Source organism: Sorex fumeus, unplaced genomic scaffold (assembly GCF_029834395.1).
Source record: "Sorex fumeus unplaced genomic scaffold, SorFum_2.1 ptg000013l, whole genome shotgun sequence".
NCBI lineage: Eukaryota > Metazoa > Chordata > Mammalia > Eulipotyphla > Soricidae > Sorex > Sorex fumeus.
The window spans coordinates 20,318,846-20,341,224 of NW_026606070.1; the positions used below are offsets into that span (position 1 = coordinate 20,318,846).

Below are 22,379 nucleotides of genomic sequence, written 5' to 3' on the forward strand. Positions count from 1 at the left end.
TGTTATATATATAATGAATACTACTTGGCTATTAAAAAAACTGGAAAATTTCTGTTTTACGACAGCATGGATCAAACATGAGGTGACTATGCTAAGCAAAATAAATCAGAAAGCAATAATTATGAATGGTTTTTCACATGTGGAATAGTAATAGCCAAAGCAAACTTATAAATCATAACAAAAATAGTTCTTAGACTTTGCAAATATGGTGACTACAAAATAGGAGGAGAAAAATAGGAGGAGGATAGAACAGGCTATAGGGAAAAAATCTGACAATTGAAATAATATAAAAACATGTATGAATACCTTTTCCCCAGAAATGTTAAAGTCTACTACCAAAATGTATGCAGTATTATAAACCATAAGCAAATCAATATATGTTTATTTAAAAAAATAAATATCTAATATTGACCTGGATACGAATAAATTTTAGAGGGACCCCACAGCTGAGTTGTCACAAGCAGGCCAAATATCCAGACCCCGTCTAGAAAATTCCAGTCATGGAGTGGGCCGAATCCTTGCCGTCTTGGAAGGCCCAGTGCTTCACCACACCCAATTTCTTTCTATATGTCCACGTGTTCCTCCTTCTTTCCCCCTCCCTGTGATTCTTACTGAAACTTCCTACTGAAGACCAGTAATCAATTTCTGTTGTATTGGGGCATTTTTTATTACCCTACAATGGTTCTTTATAGCCCCCATATGAAAGCATCATTTCATGTCTGACCCTTTCTTTCTGACTAACCACTCAACACGATACTTTTCTGATTCATCCATTTAGCATCAAATTTCATGTTTTCATTTTTTGAAGGTTGAATGGTAATTACATTATAGAACTCAACTGTTCTTCAACACATAGTTTGTTTCCAATTTTTTTGGCTATTGTGAATATTGCTGCAATGAACGCAGGAGTGTGAATGTTTTTTTCTTAATAGGTTTTTTAGACCCTTGGAGTAGATATTGAAATGCTGAATTACAGGGTCATATAGAAGCTCGAGTTCTAGTTTTTCAGGACATGTCCTTATTGTTTTTCCAAAAGATTGAACCAGTCAAGAATGAGGGTCCCTTTTTCTCCCTTATCCATGTCAACACTGGTTTGTGTTCTTTGTGATGTGTACCGGTCTCTCTGGTATGAGATGATACATCATTGATCTTTGATTTGTATTTCTATCATGACAAGTGATGCAGAACTTTTTATTAATGTAATTTTTCGCTATCTGTATGTCTTCTTTTTATTTATCTCTTCCCCCTTTTTTTGATGGGTTTGTTGTTTTTGCCTTATATCACTCTAGAGTATTTTATATTTTGATATCAACCCTATATATGATGACTGATGGGAAAATATTAATTTTAGGTCTGGAGTATTTTGTTTTTTATCCTGATCACTTTTCCTTTTCAGTGAAGATGTTTCTTAGTTTGATGTGATCCCATTTGATTATGTCTATTTCTATTCTTTTCATTTTTTCTTTTGCCAATGCTGTTCAGTCATTGAAAAAAAAACACTAAGTTCAATGTCATAATTTTTCTTCACTCTCCAAATTTTTTGTTTGTTTTTGTGTCACACTCACTGTGCTCAGGGACTACTCCTAGCTCTGTGCTTGGCAATGTCTGGGGAACCTTATGTAGCACTAGCGATTGAACTGTGGTTAGCTGCATGCAAGGCAAGTACCTAAACTTATATATTATCCCTCAGGTCCCATTTTTTACATTCTTCACTATACAGTAGGTTCCAATTTGTTATAACCATGGATACTAGTCATCTTATACAAATGTTTCCACAAAATAACTCCTGTTTTCTCCCTGTTCCATACAGTTTGCTGCTAATACACTAAATTGCTTATAATATATCTTTAAATACTATGAATATGTTCTGCATTTTCTCCCATTAGAATGTTGCTGTGTTGTTTTATATTCACACAAGTATTTGTATTCTATGTATATACTTCCCAAAATTCTGCCTCTCATTTCAGTTAAGGTAAAATATATGACTATTTATGTATGAATATTCTCCTAAAGTTTTAGCATGGTGCAGAGATATGAGATACAGTGTACCACACTTGATTATTAGCAAGGGTTTCAGGAGGTATATTAATATATTTATAACAATAGCTATTAATATATCTTTTATATCATTTTACTTTGTATGTGCTACTTGTCAAAGTTTATTAAATTTCAGAATTTTTCTTTTATTGTGATTATTCCGATTTTCCTTTAGAAGTGTTTGTGAGTCCTTTCATTTTAAGGTTACATGCTTTTATTCTACTATTACTGATCTATTTACTATTTTATTCTAGTTATTATTATTGATTGGATTGCAATTTTTAATAAGTATACTCTACTTGAAAATACTAAAAATAAGCTACATTTTTGTTCTTCTGAACAATAAGAATATCTTAGATAAGCAATAATTTTAACAAAAATTTACTTTTTACAAATATTATTTTAGTAATAATCCTACAACTAATATTTATCAAATATGTAGACCATATCTATATTGTTTATCTTTGATTTTTTTGTGCATCAGTCCTCCTTTTGCCTTTATTTTCATCTTGCTATTATATACATGGTCCAATATTTTATTTAAAAAGTTTCTGAGTAATATTATATTACTTTATTATATTAATAAATATTAATCATTAATTAATTATTGATTAATAAATATGAATTAATTAATAACTCTATTGATCCTTGTAAATCTGAGAGTTCTCCTTTCCTTTAAATAAAAGCTGATATTTATTACAGAATTATGCCAGGGCTTATATATCCAAATCTCTAGTATTCATTGCTTACAGTAAATCTGCAGCTACCTGAGATTTGTCACATGAAGTATCTTGCGCTTCTTCTGAATATATATATTTTTTATATCCTAAAGAGTTAGTGTTATTTATTTAATTATATATTTGGTTCATATAAGTACTGCGCACTAACCGATTGCGCCACTCAGCTCCCGGGACAGAACAAGGCAGAGTCTCCTACCATGTGCCTGACTGTCTCCACCAGGGCCCAACAGCTGAAGACCTCCGGGGCCCAGCCAAGGCCATGCTGGGACCACTCTCCACACACTTGGATGAGCCTCACACATAAAAGAACTGGCAGAGGAACCCAGGTGTGTGGGACCCAGGGCTGATATCTCCAAGCCTGCACGGTTTGGGACTGGACCTGCCAGTAACTAGACAGTTACACCCACCAACTGCCGTGTAACTCCAACAACGGCCAGGATCCAAAGATTATCACACTCAGCTCCCGGAAGCGCGTGGTCGCATTTGTGGCCGCGCGACATCCTATCATCTCATTTCTACTTTGGACAAACTGGCAGGCTACCAAATGTAACCTGCCCACACGGCAGAGACTGACAAACTCCCCGTGGTATACCCAATATGCCAAATACCAGTAACAATGATGGGTCTCATTCTCCTAACCCTGAAAAAGCCTTGAATATGGCACTTTTAAAAGAAAATCTCAGGGCTAAGACGAAGAAAACGTTACTGGCACCTGATTGAGGCAATCGACGAACAACAGGGTGGTCGTGATTGTGATCGTGATATTTGGTTCAATTTCCCTTAATTAGGAACAGAGATGATATTTCAGTCTGAAAACATGACTTTTTCTCTCTTTTAAAATGATTTCAACCATTAAAGTTTTCATTCATTCCACATTCCATTTTTTTTTCTCTTTATGAAAGTCCAATTATGTGCAATTTGGAGTTTCACTGATTTTTTTTCTTAACTTCTTTTATTCAATAATTGTCCTGAAGAAAACTTTGAGAAGTTTTTTGAAATAAAAATTAAAGGTATTGCACTATTTTAACTGTCTAATTTTTTAATAGTTATGCTTTTACTTCTAGAATTTCAATGATAATTTTTCAAGTCTACCTAGGTTTACACAGATAATGTAATCTTTGTTAAATGATTCTGTTTAAAGATTTTAATAGATCTTTTTTAAATGTACTAATTTTCTTATTGTATCTGTGAACATTTTCTGTCATTATGACTTCCATTATATTTTTTTCCAAAATGTCTATTTTTTTATTTATATTCATTTATTTTTTAATAGTGAGGCACCATGAGGTACAGTTGTAGACTTACACATTTTTGTGCTTGGGTTTCGATTATACAATGATCAAACACCCATCCCTCCACCAGTGCGCATTTCCCACCACCACAGATCCCAGCATCCCCTCCCCACCCCCAGTCCCTATCCCACCCTGCCTCTGTGGCAGGGCATTTCCCTCTCTCTCCTTTTGAGTGCCATGGTCGGCAAAAGAGGCATTGAGTGGCAATCATGCTAGGTCGACAGTCTACCCTCAGCATGCTCTCCCATCATGGGCGGATCCTCCCAACACCCTTTATTTGGTGTTCCCTTCTCTTTCTGAGCTCCCCCTTCCCCTAACATGTGTGGTTGTCCTCCGGGTCATTGAGTAAAATTCCTGGTACTAATCTCTGCCATACTTGGGTGTTAGTTTCCTATTTTGTTACTTTATGTTCCCCAGATGAATGCAATCTTTCTATGTCTATCCCTTTCTTTCTGAGTCATTTCGCTTAACATGATACTTTCCATGTAGTACCACTTGTATGTAAACTTCATGACTTCGTCTTTTCTAACAGCTACATAGTACTCCATTGTGTAAATGTGCCAGAGTTTCTTCAACCAGTCATCTGTTCTCAGGCACTCAGGTTTTTTCCAGATTCTGGCTATTGTAAACAGTGCTGCAATAAACAGACAATTGCAGATGTCACTTCGGCTATACTTTTTTGCCTCTCTGGGATATATTCCCAGGAGTGGTATTGCTGGGTCAAATGGGAGCTCAATTTCTAGTTTTTTGAGAATCATCCATACTGTTTTCCAGAAGGGCTGAACCAGTCGGCATTCCCACCAACAGTGAAGGAGTGTCCCTTTCTCACCACATCCGCACCAGCACCAGTTGCTTTTGTTCTTGTGGATATGGGCCAGTCTCTGTGGTGTGAGGTGATACCTCATCGTGGTTTTGATCTGCATCTCCCTGATGATTAATGATGTGGAACATTTTCTCATGTGTCTTTTAGCCATTCGGATTTCTTCTTTGTCTAAGTTTCTATTCATTTCATCTCCCCATTTTTTGATGGGGTTGAATGTTTTCTTTTTGTGGAGTTGAACCAGTATTTTGTATATCCTTGAAATTAACTCCTTATCAGATGTGTAGTTGGCGAATATCCTTTCCCATTCAGTTGACTGTCTTTGTATTTTGGTCACTGTTTCTTTTGAGGTGCAGAAGCTTCTTAGTTTAAGATAGTCCCATTTATCTATCTCTGTTTTCACTTGCTTGGCCAGCGGTGTGACATCTTTGAAGACACTATTAGCTTCTATGTCATGAAGGGTTTTACCAACATTTTCCTCAATGTATCTTATAGATTCCGGTCTGATGTTGAGGTCTTTAATCCACTTAGATCTTACTTTTGTACATGGAGTTAGGCAGAGATCTGAGCCCATTTCAAAATGTCTATTATTGACTTATTTCCAGTTCTACAGTAATTTTTCCTGTAACCTAAGCTAACTAATTTCTTTGAGTTACATTTGTGACATCATTATTTTTTTAGGTAATTCAACAAATATTTACTAAAATTTACTATGTTCCATGTCTAAATATGATGCAATAAAAAAATTAAGCTTTGCAAATCTTATTTTTTGGTAGGGAAATGCAATAGCTTTTTAAAAATACTACAACACACACTTATGTATAAGGATTCTCTTGCATTCCATATATATGCATTTTAAATAGTCTAAATGTGATAGAAAATAAAACTGATAAATATATATATAGAAGGCTAGGAAATGAGGAAAGAAAAGCATAATTTGGGCTGAGGGAATCATCAGGCCCTGAATTTGATCCAAGGCACCACATTTACACTGGTCACCTCCAAATGCTGCTGGGGTGGCGATGGAGGGTCCCGGCGCTGCAGATTCAATCAGCCTCATATTGCTAATCTCAGCCCTGAATCTGCAAACTCCAATGGCCACCTGACTATCACTGGTAATGGCTCTGGGACCCTCAGAGCACTAGCCGGGGAACCCCTCATGAGGAATTATGACTCAAATGTAATGAGGGTACAGTTTATGTCAACATAATGTAGATAAGCATATTGTATCCTAGGAAGGAGCAGTCTACTGGATTGTGTTTAACACATTTCTCCAGAGTAACAACCTAGCAGTCTGGTTAACTTAAAAATAGTTGTATAAAACTGTCACATGGCACACTGCCTGCGCCCAGGCTGTGGCTGTGGCCTTTCCTCCTTCCCAGAGGGCTGCTCGACCTTGTGGCTCCATGTCAAGCCACCGATAGCTGTCTCTGTTCAGCAGGATGGGTTTTGTTCAAGTTGCCAAGAATAAGGCATACTTCAAGAGATACCAAGCAGAATTCTGAAGATGGTGAGAGGGTAAGACCAATTACTATGCTCAGAAACGCTTGGTAACCCAGGATAAAAATAAATACTGTCACTTTCCTCCTGTTGTTCATTGATTTGCTCGAGTGGGCTCAGTAACGTCTCCATTGTGAGACATGTTATTACTGTGTTTGGTGTATTGAATACGTCATGGGGACCTCGCCAGCCTTTGCAGTATAGGCAAAATGCTCATGGTTGCTTGCCAGGCTCTCCGAGAGAGGTGGAGGAATTGAACCTGGATCAGCCGGGTCGGCCACATGCAAGGCAAACGCTCTACCTGCTGTGCTATCAGTCCAGCCAAAATACAGGATGATTGTGCATGTCACCAACAGAGACATGATTTGCCAGATTGCTTATGCTCATATAGAAGGAGACATGATAGTTTGTGCGGCATATGCTTATGAACTTCCAAAGTATGGTGTAAAGGTTGGCTTGACAAATTATGCTGCAGCCTATTGTACTGGTCTGCTGCTGGCCTGTAGGCTTCTCAATAGATTTGGCATGGAAAAATATTATAAAGGCCAAGTGAAGGTCATTGGAGATGAATGTAATGTGGAAAGCATTGATGGACAACCTGGTGCCTTCTACTGCTATTTGGATGTAGGACTTGCCAGAACTACTACTGGAAACAAAGTCTTTGGGGCCCTGAAAGGAGCTGTGGATGGAGGCTTGTCTATTCCTCACAGTACCAAACGATTCCCTGGCTATGACTCAGAAAGTAAGAAATTCAACACTGAAGTTTATCGGAAACATATCATGGGGCAGAACATTGCAAAGTATATGTGTTACCCAATGGAGGAAGACAAAGATGCCTACAAGAAACAGTTTTCTCAATACATAAAGAACAACATAATTCCAGAAATGATGGATAATATGTATAAGAAAGCTCATGTGGCTATATGGGCCAATCTTGTTTATGAGAAGAAACCTAAGAGAGAAGTTGAAAAGAAGAGGTGGAACTGTCCCAAAAGGTTTCTTGCCCCAGGAGAAAGATCGGGTAGCCCAGAAGAAAGCAAGTTTCCTCAGAGTTTGGGAGTGGGCTGCTGAGAGTTAAAATCAACCATGATTTTTTTTATGGAGATTTTGTAAAGACAGTAATAAATCTATAGACCAAGAAAAAAGAATTGTCACATGGCATCTTATATATACATAGTAGCAGCAGCAGCAGCAACAGCAGCAGCTAATAGTTACCAACATAACATTGTGAGTAAAATGTGTGATCTATATAAAAGGACTGGAAATATCTGAAGACAGAAGTTGTGTGATAAAGGAGCTAATGAGAGTCCCTGAAATAAAAAGGAAATTTGAAAAATAAAGGCTGGTGGAGACAAGAAAAACCCAATTGGATCAGAGAGATCATAAAGGGGTAAGACACTTGCCACACATAAGCCAATCTTGGTTCTGTATCTAACACCACATAACATCCCTCAAACCCCTTCAAGAATGATCCCTGAGTACAGAGCCTGGAATAATCCCTGAAAACCAATAATAAGCCCTGACTCCCAAGCTACTCCAAACACACCCACTAAAAATCACTTTAACATCTTGCCAAATGAAAATAAAAGATTAGAAATATGTTTTTCATTTTTTTAGGATTAATACATTAACAGTTTTCTCTCTCTCTAAGATCAGCCTCAGAGAAAAGTCCTTTGCATATAAGCATATTAAAATGAGAATAGAATCAATGACACATAACATAAAAAGATAAACTTTTTACTTGCCACTTTTAAAGCAATAAGAAACTATTCTAGCGCAAAGTATCCAAGTAATCATTCTTAAGAAATATACTGATTTTTAAAATGCAAATTTGAATTTATTAAAGAAGTTATAGGGCCTGGAGTGAAGTACAGTTGATTGGGCACTTGTTTTGCACATAGCTGCTGTGGGATTAATCTCTGGAGCCCCCTACTACCCCCTTGAACCCCGCCAGGGATGATCTTTGAGCACAGAGCCAGAAGTAATGGCTGAGCACTGCCAGGTGTGACCCTCAAAACATAAACCAGATGAAAAATAGCCATTATACTTCATATTACTCAAAAAAGCCTCTTTGGGGGAAACACTTTTAGGTTAACAGCAAAATTGAAAGATATATCTCTCATTTAGTCCTGCTCACATAGATAAGTCCATTTTTTTCCTCTATTAAGCTCCCCCCACCTGAGTTATACATTTGCTACAATAATTGAATCTACACTGATTGACACACTCAATAGTCCGAACCCCATGTTCACTTTTAGGATTCACTCCACGTTGCATATTTGATGAGTTTGAACAAATTAATAATGACATATATCCATCAGTAGGAAGACATACTAAAATTTTTCATTTTTATTGCCCTAAAAATGCTCTCTGGGAGTCAAAGCAATAGGTCAGGGGTAGGGCATTTGTCTGGCTCATGGCCCATCCAGACCTGCTTTCAATCCCCAGCACTCTATGTGGTTCCCTGAGTGCAGAGTCAGCAGTAAGCCCTGAGCACTGCGGGTGTGGGGCAAACCAAACAAACCAAACAAACCAAACCAAACCAAACCAAACCAAACCAAACCAAACCAAAAAGCTTTGTCTGTGGTCTCTCTTCCTGCATCACCCTCCCCTTGACTCCCATCCCTAAACAGATCTATTTACTGTCTCTAGTTGCTTCTCCCACCCATCCTAGAATAGCATATAGTTGAAATAAAGGAACAATAGTTTTAAAAAACTGTCCGTAAAAAGTACAATATGTATTTAAGATTCTGAATCTTAAATACATATTATACATTTTACTTTTACATTTATGTATTTAAGATTCATATGAATCTTAAATACATATTATGCATTTTACAGCTTTTCAGTACTTCACATCTCATTGTTAAAATTCTATTGTCTGCATGAGCCAGAATTTATTTGTCCACTCATCACTGAAGAACATCTTGGTTACTTTCAAGTTTTGACAATTAAGAATGAAGCTGTGATAATCATTCACATCTAGATTTTTATGTGGACATAAGTTTTCGGTTTTCTCTGAGTAAATACCAGACTGTAAGATCTGCATCATATGGTAAGAATATGTTTGGTTTTGTAAGATATCACTAATCCTATCTTCCAAAGTGGAGCATTTTCGATTCCCACCAGCTATGACTGAGGGTTTCTGGTGCTCAATAACATTACCAACTTTTGATATGGATGTAGGGCATTTACATCAGTGTGTAGTGTATTTTTTGTTGCTTTAATTAGCATTGCTATTTAAATTTACCAGAAAAAAAGCATGCATGTTTTTATGTGCTTACCTGTCAATCGTATACCTTCTTTAATGAGGTTCCTGCTAAGATCTTAGGTTCATTTTTCATTCGACTGTTTCTTCATTGTTGAATCTTAAAAGTTATTTGTATATTTAGATAAGACTTCTTCATCAAAGGTGTCTTGAAAATATTTGTTCCCAGTTGGCGAATTCTCATGACAGTAACATTGACATTCTATAAATCAGAGATTTTTTAACTCTAAGGAAGTCCAATTTTACTGATTTTTAAAACTGACATTGTCTTGGTTTTATATCTAAAAAGTCCATAATACACCTGCTTATCTAGCTATTTTCCCAAGTTTTCTTTTAGCAGGGTTATTATACTGCAATTTACAAGTATGTGATTTCTTTTGAGTAGTTTTTAGTACAGTGAGTAAACTCCGTGTAAAGATTAATTTTTATTTCATTTCTTAATAGGGTCCCATTTGTTTCAGGTAGTGTTTGTTAAAAAAAAAAAAAAGATGATCTTTGCTCCATTGATTTGCTTTTGAATTAAAGATCAGTTTCTCTATTTATGCATCTATTTCTGAGTTTGCTATTCTGTTCATTATTTGTCTATGGTAATTATCACAGTGACTTGATTACTGTAACTTTATAATAAATCTAGGAATTGGGTAAAATAAATCCAACTTTTCTCTTCAAAAATAAATTAATATTATAATATATTGAAGTCTCTGTAAGCATTATATTAAGACAAAGTAAATAGCTGTATATTAAGTCTGGTACTATTTTTCACTTAAAATAACCCAGTAATATTCTCTTCTTAATAATAAACCAACAATAATAATGTATCATCCTAAAAGAGAAACTGAGAAACTGTTGGCTTAGTAGGAATTATTTATTCAGAAAGGATGATAAAGATTTCCTCCATACAAAAGAAGGATCATTTCCATTCTGAGTGTTAGCTGCCCTGCTGATCCATGAATTTGTTCAATATACATGGACCACACATTATCATATGAAAATAGGTTAGGGAAAATTTTTTTGGTCAAGGTAGACTTTGCTTTACTTTTAACTTCGAGGAACAAAATTTCACAGAATAAGAGTTAATATCCAGTCTGAACTGAGTGCATCCAGTCTGAACTGCTTCTAAATCTTATTCTCCCCTATAATGTTTACTATATAAGAAATAAATAAGGTGGATATGAGACATTTATAGTGGTTCCTGACCTGGGTTTGATCCCCAGTACCACATAGTCTCCAAAGCATCACCAGGGTAAACCAAGTAATTCCAAAACCTATTTCTGTGAGCTGCTGCACTGCATCCTCGACCTTCACACTGATCTCCCAATTCAGTTGGATAAATTTCACCCAGAGTGGTCCCTAGGTTCCCTGAGCACTGCTTCAGGGGCCCATAAAAAGTGAACAAATAATCCTAGACATTACAGTAAACTGTAATAGACTATTTTTGCAGGTGAGTCAATCACCTTTTTAGGTGAATGAAATGGTCCAAAACCAAATTACCAATCTACGCTATCACTACCATTAGAACTTGGTAGTATCTGCTGACTTGTTTACATCCCTCCTTATGGAGACTTATTAATTTCACTCATTGTTCAGTGTCTCTATAAAACACACAAAATTTTCAAGTTATTATTATCTCTATTATGACAATATTATCGAGGGGACCACATCACAATGGTACTTTAAGGAGTGTGCAGGGTAGAACTCAGGACCTCACCCATCCAAGGTATGAGCATTACCACTCGAACCACATTCCCAGAAACACAAAGTACTTCAAATTAAATATGTTTATATTTATATATAGGTTCATACTAGCTAGTCAAAGCAAACCACTTTTCCCAAAAGACAGAATCAGAGAAGTGGATAAGGAGCCTTTTGTGATATTCTTTCCTCAGATTAAAAAAAAAATCCCAGGATCAGTCAAAAATGATCAACCCACTTACATACTTTCCGATTAAGAAAATGGCAGTTCAAAAATATAAACCATGCTGAAAAACTTCTGTCTTCATGATAATGAATTCTATATAGACACATAATAAGATACAAAGGTAAAAACTGTTCATTGAAAGATGTATCATGGCTTTCTCTCCACTGTGACATCTTAATTCAAAGAATTTCCTAAATTCTCCCCTTTTTATCTCCAAACCGCCTTGTTAATTTGGTAATAAAATTCTTACACATAAGCACAGATATATGTTAGAGTGAAGGAGATTGAAAGATATTGTGATATCCAGTAAAGAAACAACATATTCACAAAGCTACAAAGATAAATATGAATAAGGTCAATGCACTGTCCCGAGAGAAAGAGTAACAGTGGGTGGTGTCACTTTATAGGAGCTGACTTGTCTGTGAGATAGTGAGAGGCTATCACTGAAATAGAAGAATCTTTGCTGAGTACTAATTTCTTTCATTCTGTTGTAGAGCTTCTTAAGGTGAATCCTCATTAGTACACAGACAGGTAAAATTTCAGGAGACAACTCAAAGATAGTTTAGTGTAACACTACTGGTTTCTGTAATAGGTATTTATGAATATGTATTCTGTGGTATTTGGAAGTTAACTCATTTTTATGCATGTGATTTTCAAAACTTCTGACTTTGACCTCAAGCTTGTGCTATGTGTGATTAAATGATTTTGAGGTTATAATAATGAAATAAGACAAGATCATATTTTAAAGCTACCCAGAATCCAACTAGACTCTAATGTCTGTATAAGTTGTGTTTCCAAAATTCACAAAAAGGAAAAAATTAACTGGAGGACATAATTCTACCAGAAATGTAACATAATTAAATAGGGATACAATTTTAATTGTCATTAATTATTTTTGAAAGACTAGTAGAAAAACACATGAAATATTTTAAGAAATACCACCACCCCCCATACAAAAGCCAACTTAAGAAGGACGAGAGTTATATACAAACTGAGATATACATGAAGGCTTGTAAAAGTAAATAATGTCAGGAAAGATGACCGGTAACATTACATAAACCCAGGAATTTGAGATAAAAAACTGCTACCCTACTTTCAGAAATCTCTTTGATATGTCTATAAAGAGGACATGAATTGTTCCCAGATTATCAGAGTCAGAGTCTGGTTTAAGACTGAGGCCAATAAGTTGGGCCAGTGGCGCAATGGATAACGTGTCTGACTACGGATCAGAAGACTGAGGCCAATAAGAAGTATTGGCATTAGAATTTATAATTCATATTTTCATGGGGAAATGTCTTTTCATGCTCAGGAAATTAAGATATTGAAAAGTGAGACCCACTTTGTTTGTATTTGTGTGTGTATGTGACAGTTTAATGTGACAGAAATTCCTGCAGACTATGGAATAGAATCGCAGCTAGAATCTGGGGCCTGGAAATACTGTACAAATTCTAAAGTACAAGCTTTACATATGTACAGGTTCATTTACATATATGCCTATGTTGTATATGCTTTACCACAGGGCTTAAGCATCCTCACATTGAACTTTCAGCTGGTTATCAGAGAATCACTAGAGAGGATTCCTCAAAAATCAAACAAAAAAAGGATCAAACCTTGTGGAATTTATAATAAAAAAAAAGCAAACTAATCAAACCATCATGAATTTTCTATATAGAATGCTATAGCATTTATTAATGTGCTCCATATGGCATTAATTGCAAGATGTGCTCTATTCATATCATTATAAATGCAAAACCAAAAGGGAAGAAAAACCTAATTAATTCATAGTGCAATGCTTATCAATCATATTATGATTTCCTTATATTTTAATACTGAACAATTTTTATTATATATAACCGATCATGTGAATGAGTGAACAGCTTGTAGATGACAGACAATAGGCAGATCGGGCGATAGTTGCCAATGTCATGGATGTCTCCCTTCTTGAACAGTAGTACGGTCCTGCTGGTTTTCCATTGGGACGGAACCTTGCATTCAGACAGGTAGCGAGTGAAGAGCCGAGCCAGTGTATTGATGAGTACTGACGGCAGGTTCTTCAGGTGTTCAGGTCTGACCTTGTCTGGGCTGGGTGCTGTTTGCTTCTTTACCAACGAAATGGCGTGTCGGATTTCGGAAGGGAGAACGTTAGGAACGACATACCTATCCTGTGGAATTTGGTATGTCGGCAAGTGGACATGGCTATCGAAGAGATTTGAGTAGAAGTCATGGATAATCTTCTCCATTGCCGTTCTGGAGGATGTGATGGATCCATCAGGACGTCGGAGGGCAGTCATCTTGGTCTTATAGTTGGCGAAGGACAGGCGGGCGTTACGAATACTTATGTTTATGAGAAACAGCCTTGTTCCTGACGCCCCATTCGCTCTCAATGGAACGACCATCTCCGAATGCAACAGCTATGTGTACCTAGGTCGAGTAGTCAACAAGAGAAATGACCTGGCACCCGAGTTGAGCAGGAGGAAGAGAGCGGCTTGGAACGCCTTCAAGAACGTCGAAGAAATAGCTAAGAGGACGAAGAACCTCCGGCTCTGGGCACATCTCTTTGATTCCACTGTTCTTCCTGCATTAACATATGCCACAGAGACCTGGGCCCTACGCAAACAAGATGAGAACGCCATTCAGGTCTCCCAAAGAAGAATAGAAAGAGCTATGCTTGGAATATCACGTTTCACTCAAATGAGAGAACGAATCCGGAGTTCTGACATCCGTCAACGATCAAGGATCAGGGATGCTGTCTCATATGCCAAGGTGTCGAAAATCAGATGGGCTGGTCACATAATGAGATTTAAAGACGACCGTTGGACTAGAGCTGTTACTGATTGGATTCCACGGGATGTCAAGAGACCGCGTGGCCGCCCACCTACCAGATGGTCAGACTTCTTTGTCAAGATCATGAACGATCGGTTTGAGGCCCTCCATGTTCCCGGAGCGAAGAGATACCATTGGGCTACACTAGCACGCGACAGGTACAAATGGAGACGTTATTGGCGCCCGCTCGAGCAAATCGACGACTAACGGGAAGTTAAGTGATTGATTGATTGATTGATAACCGATCATATATAAGAAAGTACATGTAAATGAAATCAAGTGGATGGTGTTTCTTTTTTTCAGAATGTTTTCTATTCACAGTAAGTTTCTCTCTTCGGTATTTCTGTCATCACACACACACACACACACACACACACACACACACACACGAGCACACACAGAACCATATTCTGTGCTTAAGAAATGTTAATATTATAGGGTTTCTTGTAAATACAATATATTTGTTCTCAAAATTTCCTATTTTCTTTCAAGTCATTGAACTGTGCCTTGAAAAAAAAAATATTCTATAATGTTTGTGCCAGCAAATTCCAGTTTGGCACCAGGAAGGCAATCTTCATGCTCACCACTCAGTAACAAATATAACCAATCTCTGACTACTGTTGGTATTTCTTTTTGTCAGACACCATAAAAGATCCGTAGTTGCTTTGTAAGTAAATGTGGAGGTGTAATCATTACTCCATTGACATACCTGCTGCTCCACAAACCTGTGCCGTATTGCTATCTCCATGTATTTCTGCACTTGTGGTAACGTATGTTTCATTTTAACACTAACTTAGAGTCATTCAAAAAGCATTTTAAAACTGAAGTTATCAGAGGGGAAACAAGAGGGCACCAAAGTGAAGAAGGTGTTCAGTGGACTGTGGGCAATGGATATTGGTACATGGATGGTGGGTATGGAATTGCCACATATTTTTGAAGAGTGTAAATCGTTACATCTGCAAATAAGCCATTATTACCTCAATAATTTAAACATTTTAAATATATAGTTAAATGGAAGCTAAATCAGAAACTATACAGGCCCCTAAAACCACCGATCTCTCTACAATTTTCATGCTAATTTGAGGGTACTAAGCAAACAATTCCATGAAAACAGATATTATAGTTATTAAACACACAGGTAAACCAATTTAACCAAGAGAACAGAATGTTTCTCTGTGTTAAAACTACACACATACATCCACATGCAAGTACACACCAAAATGGAACAATTGTTATGTCTCATCTTCAGTTAAACAGGATAATAATGAAATAACATGCAAAATCTTTTGGATGAGTTATAGCTAGTTTTACATATTGGAATATGTTTAGGAAGAAAATGAATAATTCTAAAATATTAGAATCACAAAGTATATGATTTTCTCAAATTTTTCATTAAGGAAAAGGGATGTGATAATTGATTAGTTATAAGGGTAATTGAAATGATGGAAAATATTCACTCTATCACTGTCATCCCGTTGCTCATCGACTTGCTTGAGTGGGTGCCAGTAATGTCTCCATTTGTCCCTGCCACGTGCTAGTGTAGCCCAATAGCATACTGAGGGCTCTTTCAGGGTCAGGGGAATGCGGACCATCGTTCTTACTGTTTTTGGCATATTGAGTACGCAACGGGTAGCTTGCCCATCTCTGCCGAGCAGGCAGGTTCTTACTCTCTGTAGCTTGCTGGACTCTCTGAGAGGGATGGAGGCTTTTGGGACAGCCTCCAATCACCTTTACAGGTGTTCCCAGTCAGGCATATATGCGGGCAGGATACTTTCATAGCATGCCGGGTTCTCTAATTGTCTAGATTTTGCTCTCAGAGAACCTGGCAGGTGGAAAATATTACTCTAAATAAATATGAACACTTTCAACTGTAATGAGGAAAATCTGCTGAAGAAGGGAATATGGCGGCAAAGATAGCAGAATTATAGATAGCAAAGATAGAAGAATTATAGATACCTTTAATGCCCACAAATGCTTAGAATTCATGAGGGCTAGAGAGAGGTCAGTGGGTTAGTTGTTTCGATCTTCAGCACTGCATATGATTCCCCAAAGATTGATAATAATGATCTCTGATCAAAGAGCAACGGATAAGACCTAAACAACACCAGGTATGGTTAACCACACACACTCCACCCTCAAAATAGTAATAAAAAAACTAAATAGATTTTTTTGAGAGAAGTGTTCTTCATTCAAGATTAGATAAAGAATAATGTTTAAGATCATAGATTACTAAAGAGAGATAGTACAGCAGGAGGGCATTTGATTGCGATTGCACACAACTAACTAAGGTTTGGTGCCTGGCACCCATAACAGTCTCTGAGCTTATCAGGACCTCTGCCAGAGGACAAAGTCCAGAGTAATCCCTGAGCAAATCTCAGTGTGACCCCCCACCCCAAACAACAACAACAACAAAATGGTAATATGGGCATATGGGTTAATAGGATTGAACCAAGAAGACAGAAAGAATCTCAATCTATACTGACACTGAAAGTGATCAAAAGAACAATAATTATGGAAAAAATTTAAATTTAAATGAGTGGTGCTGTGAAAACTGGACAGTAACAATACATTCTTATTCATTTTTTTTACCTGCAAAAGAATGCCACTGGAACATTCTTTACTGCTAAAAGGTAAAAGGTAAAGGCCCTCCCGTTGATCGTCAATTTGCTCGAGCGGGCCCAGTAACGTCTCCATTGGAGACTTTGTTGTTACTGTTTTTGTCATATCGAATACTCTCGGTAGCTTGCCGGGCTCTACTGCATACTCAAAAAATATTTTCAGGGAGCCAAATATGGTTCAATGAGCATAGGGCATTTGCCTTACATACAGTTGACCCTAGTTCAATCCCTAGTACCGAGTACCATCCTCCAAGTCTGCCAGGAATGATCCCTGAGTACAGGGCCAGGACTAAGCTCTGACCACTGCCAGGTGTGGTTCCAAAACAAAACAAAACTAAACAAAAACATGTTTTCTCAGGGCTGGGTATAGTACAGGAGGTAAAACTCTTGCTTTGCATGTAATTGGCCCTGCTTTGATCCCTGACACTACATATGATCTCTTGAGAACTACCAGGAGTGATCTTGCAGCACGGAGCCAGGAGCAAGACCTGAGCACAGCAAGGTGAGGCCAACTCACCACGAATGCAAGTAAACAACAAATAAAAACACTTAATGGGAAAAAAAATGGTTAAATATTTGTAGGATTCATAGAAATATAGAGAAGCTCGATGGGCATAAAATGTATTCACTATCACTTATGAAGAAAACACAAATCTTATTGATTCTTTTGATCATTATTTTCATTTCTCCATTATTTTAATTTTACAAGGTCTCGGGGGAACTGGGGTCCCTTCTAGTGATTGCCTCTCAATTGAACCACAGGTTCAATGCGATGCAGTGCTCCTTGGGTGCTGCAATGCTGGAATTGCCCTGGTCTCATGAATGGCCTTCCAGACATATACCGAGTAAAAGACAGGAAGCTGTGGTAGTGTAGATCAAGTAGGGAATGCAAGTTGTGTTCCTTAACCCCCACTAGCCCCCACTTTTGTGTCAATATATTCTACTTCTGTGAAAACTGATTAGAAACAACAATTTGCAAAGTTCAAATTGAAGAATATTCTCGAGAGCCAGGCAAGCTACCCAGAGTATCCCGCCTGCATGCCAGAGCCCGGCAAGCTCCGTGTGGCAGATTTGATATGCCAAAAACAGTAACAAGCCTCACAATGGAGACATTGCTGGTGCACGCTCGAACAAATGGATGAACAATGGGAGGACAGTGCTACAGTGCTATATTCTACTTTAGTAATGCATGAGACAGCTTGCTTGGCATGATAGGTTTATCCCTGCTAGATGGTGATTGTTCTGTATTTCTATAAATACTGAGTTTTCCTCCAATGCAAGATTAAGCAACTGGAAAGCTATTCGATCCTTGTGGAGGCTGTTGCTGTCCCTGAACTCTGTTAAGGGAAGCAGAGAGGTGTTTAACTTCTTTTTTAACACTCCCATCAGTAGTTTCCACTCAGATTTTGAGATCATGCACTACTGTTCTTCAATTTGAGCTTTGCAGATTGTTGTTTCTAATCAGTTTTCACAGATCTTTTTTCAGATATTTTCCATATAGGCATTCACCAATTAGTATTATGTTGTTTCTCGTGGAAATCTGATATTATTCTCCTTCAATTCTCATTGTAGTCCCTTTTCTCCTGTATGTTATGTCACTTCCTTTCTCTTCACTGCTTATCCCTCTTGCTCTCTCTCTCTCTCTCTCTCTCTCTCTCTCTCTCTCTCTCTCTCTCTCTCTCTCCCCACTCCTTCATACACTGAACTATAGAATGCAGCCTTAGAATGCTTGTACTCCAGCATTTCCTTTATTTAGAGAGAGCTGAGTTCATCCTGAGTCACTTCCTCCACATGTTAAGCTAAGACTTATGTAAATCTCTACTTCTTTCCTCTTTCAGGTATCCCTTTTACATTGCTGGAGGTGGTTCAGTGTTTCATTTATCTGTCTGCATTTTTAAGTAGAAATGTAAAACTAGTCCCTTTTGTAACACCTTAGCTAGAAGCAAAATTGGTCTTTCTTATTTACTTCCATTTAGCATATGTACCTTTGATTTATATTTAAGTAATCACTAGACCTTACATTGCTCATCCTAAATGACTTACTTAGCAGTCTTTGTATGCAAGTCTGAATACAATGGATTTTCTTGCTTTTTTGTATACTTAAACTATTTCTTTTTGCCCTTCCTTTCCCAATTCTTTTTTTTTAGATTCAACTCTACAGAGAGTCACTATCTTTGTTTTCCTCCTACTGGGACCATGTTTTCTGTTATTGCATAACCTTTGTACCTTAGTATTTATTTTTAAATTTAACTTGAAGTGAGTGACTGGTTATTCTAAGTTCTGTTATTAAATTTGCAAGTAGTGATTTTCTTCCTTTTATAAATTTGCAAGTAGTGTTTTCTTTCTTTTATCACCTGCAGCCTTAGGGTGATGCAATTTCATGAAGTTCATGTATCACTAGTTTGAGGCTTTTTCTCAGTGTTTGCATCATGATATATATATATATATATATATATATATATATATACACATATATGCAGCTGACATTTTACTCCACTTATTTATCTTCTATGAGACACTGAATAGACTTGAACATGCTCATATTTTATCATGTTGCTCATTATTTCACTATTAATTTCAATTGCTCTATTTTAAATTTCAGTTATTTTGTCTATGATAAAATTTATCTAGTAAAATTTTAATTTCAGCTATTATTAGTTCATTCCATTTATTTAATTTTAATGGATATTTTCCTCTCTTAATAGTCATAATATGCTTATTCCTTAAGGTAAAATGTTTTCTGTAAATCATTCAACGTACTCAATAGCTATATTTAGACTTCTAGATTATTATTTGTAATATTTTGATAAATTTAGAACCATTTTCTACAACATACTTTTCATACTACAGATGATATACTTTGATATTACTTTGTGTCCTGATAATTTGTGGTTAATATTTTATTATCTACACTGTAAAGACTTTAAATAATATTGCAATGTCCCTCTATGGCTTAGATTTTTTTTATTCAGATAGGTATTTGATTTTGCTGAACTCAGATTTTATCTTCCTAGGACTTGTCAGTAGTAGAAAGTGATCTAGATTTCATTTCATTAACAAAACATTGATTGTTTTCAAGGGTTGTGCTCTTCATCAGGGAAAAGTAGCTCAGTTCTTAAGCATCTGTCTCATAAGTACACTGTCATGAATTTAATTTCCACAGTGTCCCACATACACTGAGCACAATCCAGAAAGATTGCGGTGTAAGTTTGTGATTTTCAGAGCACCCAAACAAAGGAGTAACCCTCCTAAAGAGCATCATAATTAAAAGTTGTGCAAACACCACTGCCAGGAAGTGTGACTCCAAGGAGCAATGCAAGGAGGATATGCGTGAGCATGATCTAACAGTGCAGCCCCCATTCATGCTTGTGCTGTGCTCAGTGACCAGCCTGGCATGATGTGTTACCCCAAGAAACACAACTAGATTTGGGGACAGCACATCAATAGCAATAAAGGAAAGAGAGGAATAGGAGTTTCCTTCAATCATCTTGCAATAAATAGTAGGAAATAAATTATCTCAACTAAGTTCCAGTCTTCTGGAGTTTTCTCCAAAATATTAAAATAGGGGATGGAGCAATAGTAAAGTGACTAGGGCTCTTGCCTTGCACATAGAGGACCTGGATTCAATCCTTGGCATCTGTTATTGTCCCCAAGTTTATCAGAAGTGATCCCAAAGGACAGAACCAACAGACAGGAATAATCCCTTAGTACAGCTGGGTGTGGCCCAAAACCAAAACAAAAGGGGCCAGAGCAATAGTTACAGCAGGTAAGGTGTTTGCCTTGCATTCAGTTTACCTTGGTTCAATCCTTTGCATACCAAATGGTCCTCCAAGTATGCTGAGGAGTAATCACTGAGCATCTCTGGGTGTGGTCTAAAATTAAAAAACAAACAAAAAGAACATCTTAAAATAAAATTTTATTCCCAAATTCTGCCCTCTGAATAAGCCATGGTTTACTACTACCAAGAATCAGTCAATTGGAAGATGATTTTAGGCAAATATCATACTCATTGCAGTACCTATTTAAAGACAGACTCCTCTTAAGAATCTGTTGTTTTGATTATTCAACACAATCTCAATTTCCTATGTTATATTTCCATGTGCAGTACCATTACTCTAACTGCAAAAGCTTGAACACAATTAACAACTTAAAATATTTATTTGCATATAAACTGGCCCACATGATTTTTCACAGGTTGGGATAAAATAAGAAATGTTATTTTATCTTAACTTTTCACTTATCAGTCAACCATTTAAGTAAATCAATGTAATTCACAATAGATTATTTCCCAGTTAAACCAAGGTAACTTTCAATCTTCCTCTGTGTAAAATAAGTCACATTCCATCTACATGAGTTTAAAAATTTATTTAAATATATCTGCATTTAATTATTAATGTTTCATGTCTTCTGTGTTTGACTTTCCTTTATGTTGCTGTTCTTATTTTTGGGCCACTCCCATCAATGCTCAGAACATACTACTGACTCTGTGCTCAGGAATCCCTCCTGACAGTGGTACAGAAATGATTGAATGGGTTTGCCTGCATGCAAGCCCTACCTGCTGTATCATTATCCTGACACTGCTTTTGGTTTTTCTATTAATGGAAACTCTAAGCCTAATGGTCAGATTCACGTAAAATCTTTTGCTCTTTAATATTATTTCAGAATTACGGTAACTTTATCTGATTTTCCAAAAACTCTTTCATTTCTTTCATAACCTTAGTTTGGGATATCTATTTTGTGAGTTCTATGTATTTTTCCCACTCTTTAAAACATATATCACACTAGATACGATATTTAGGTTTACTTATCTACGTTCCTTATTCACTGAATTCGTTTAAGTCAGGCATGTACTTATTTTTCTGTATATGCATCACTAGGAACATTATTTTTCCAAAGTAGATGTTTGAATAACTTTAATTAATTTGAATTTCAGAACATATAAGTCATGTATTCTGTAATTTCTAAATATATTGTTAACTAACATTATTTAGTGTTCAAAATTTACTAAAATTTATAAAATCATTAAGGACTTTTCTTCTTATACTTCTCTGACTTTTTTCATATCATCAAAACTTTTTGGAATCTGGATAATTTTCATTTGAAATAAAAATGCATAATTACTGATATGGATCATCTTATATTACAGACTGAAGTTTGTGTTTCCCAAATTTAGTTCAATCTTCGCTCCCCAGATGATGTTATTCTCATAGCCTTTGGAAATTACTTTTTAATATTATGATAGAAAACCCCTAATGAATAGTATCATTGGCTCCACTAAAGAGCTCACAGCTATATATTACCCTTTATGATACCTGAGGATACAGCAAAAAGATGACATTTTTGTGATATATAAAGGAGGAATT

The 22,379-nt window shown here is 36.6% G+C and overlaps 1 pseudogene; it reads left to right on the forward strand.

Moving 5' to 3' along the window:
• The first annotated feature begins 6,322 nt into the window (after positions 1–6,322).
• Positions 6,323–7,467, forward strand: LOC130020765 (60S ribosomal protein L5-like; annotated as a pseudogene).
• The last annotated feature ends 14,912 nt before the right edge of the window (positions 7,468–22,379 follow it).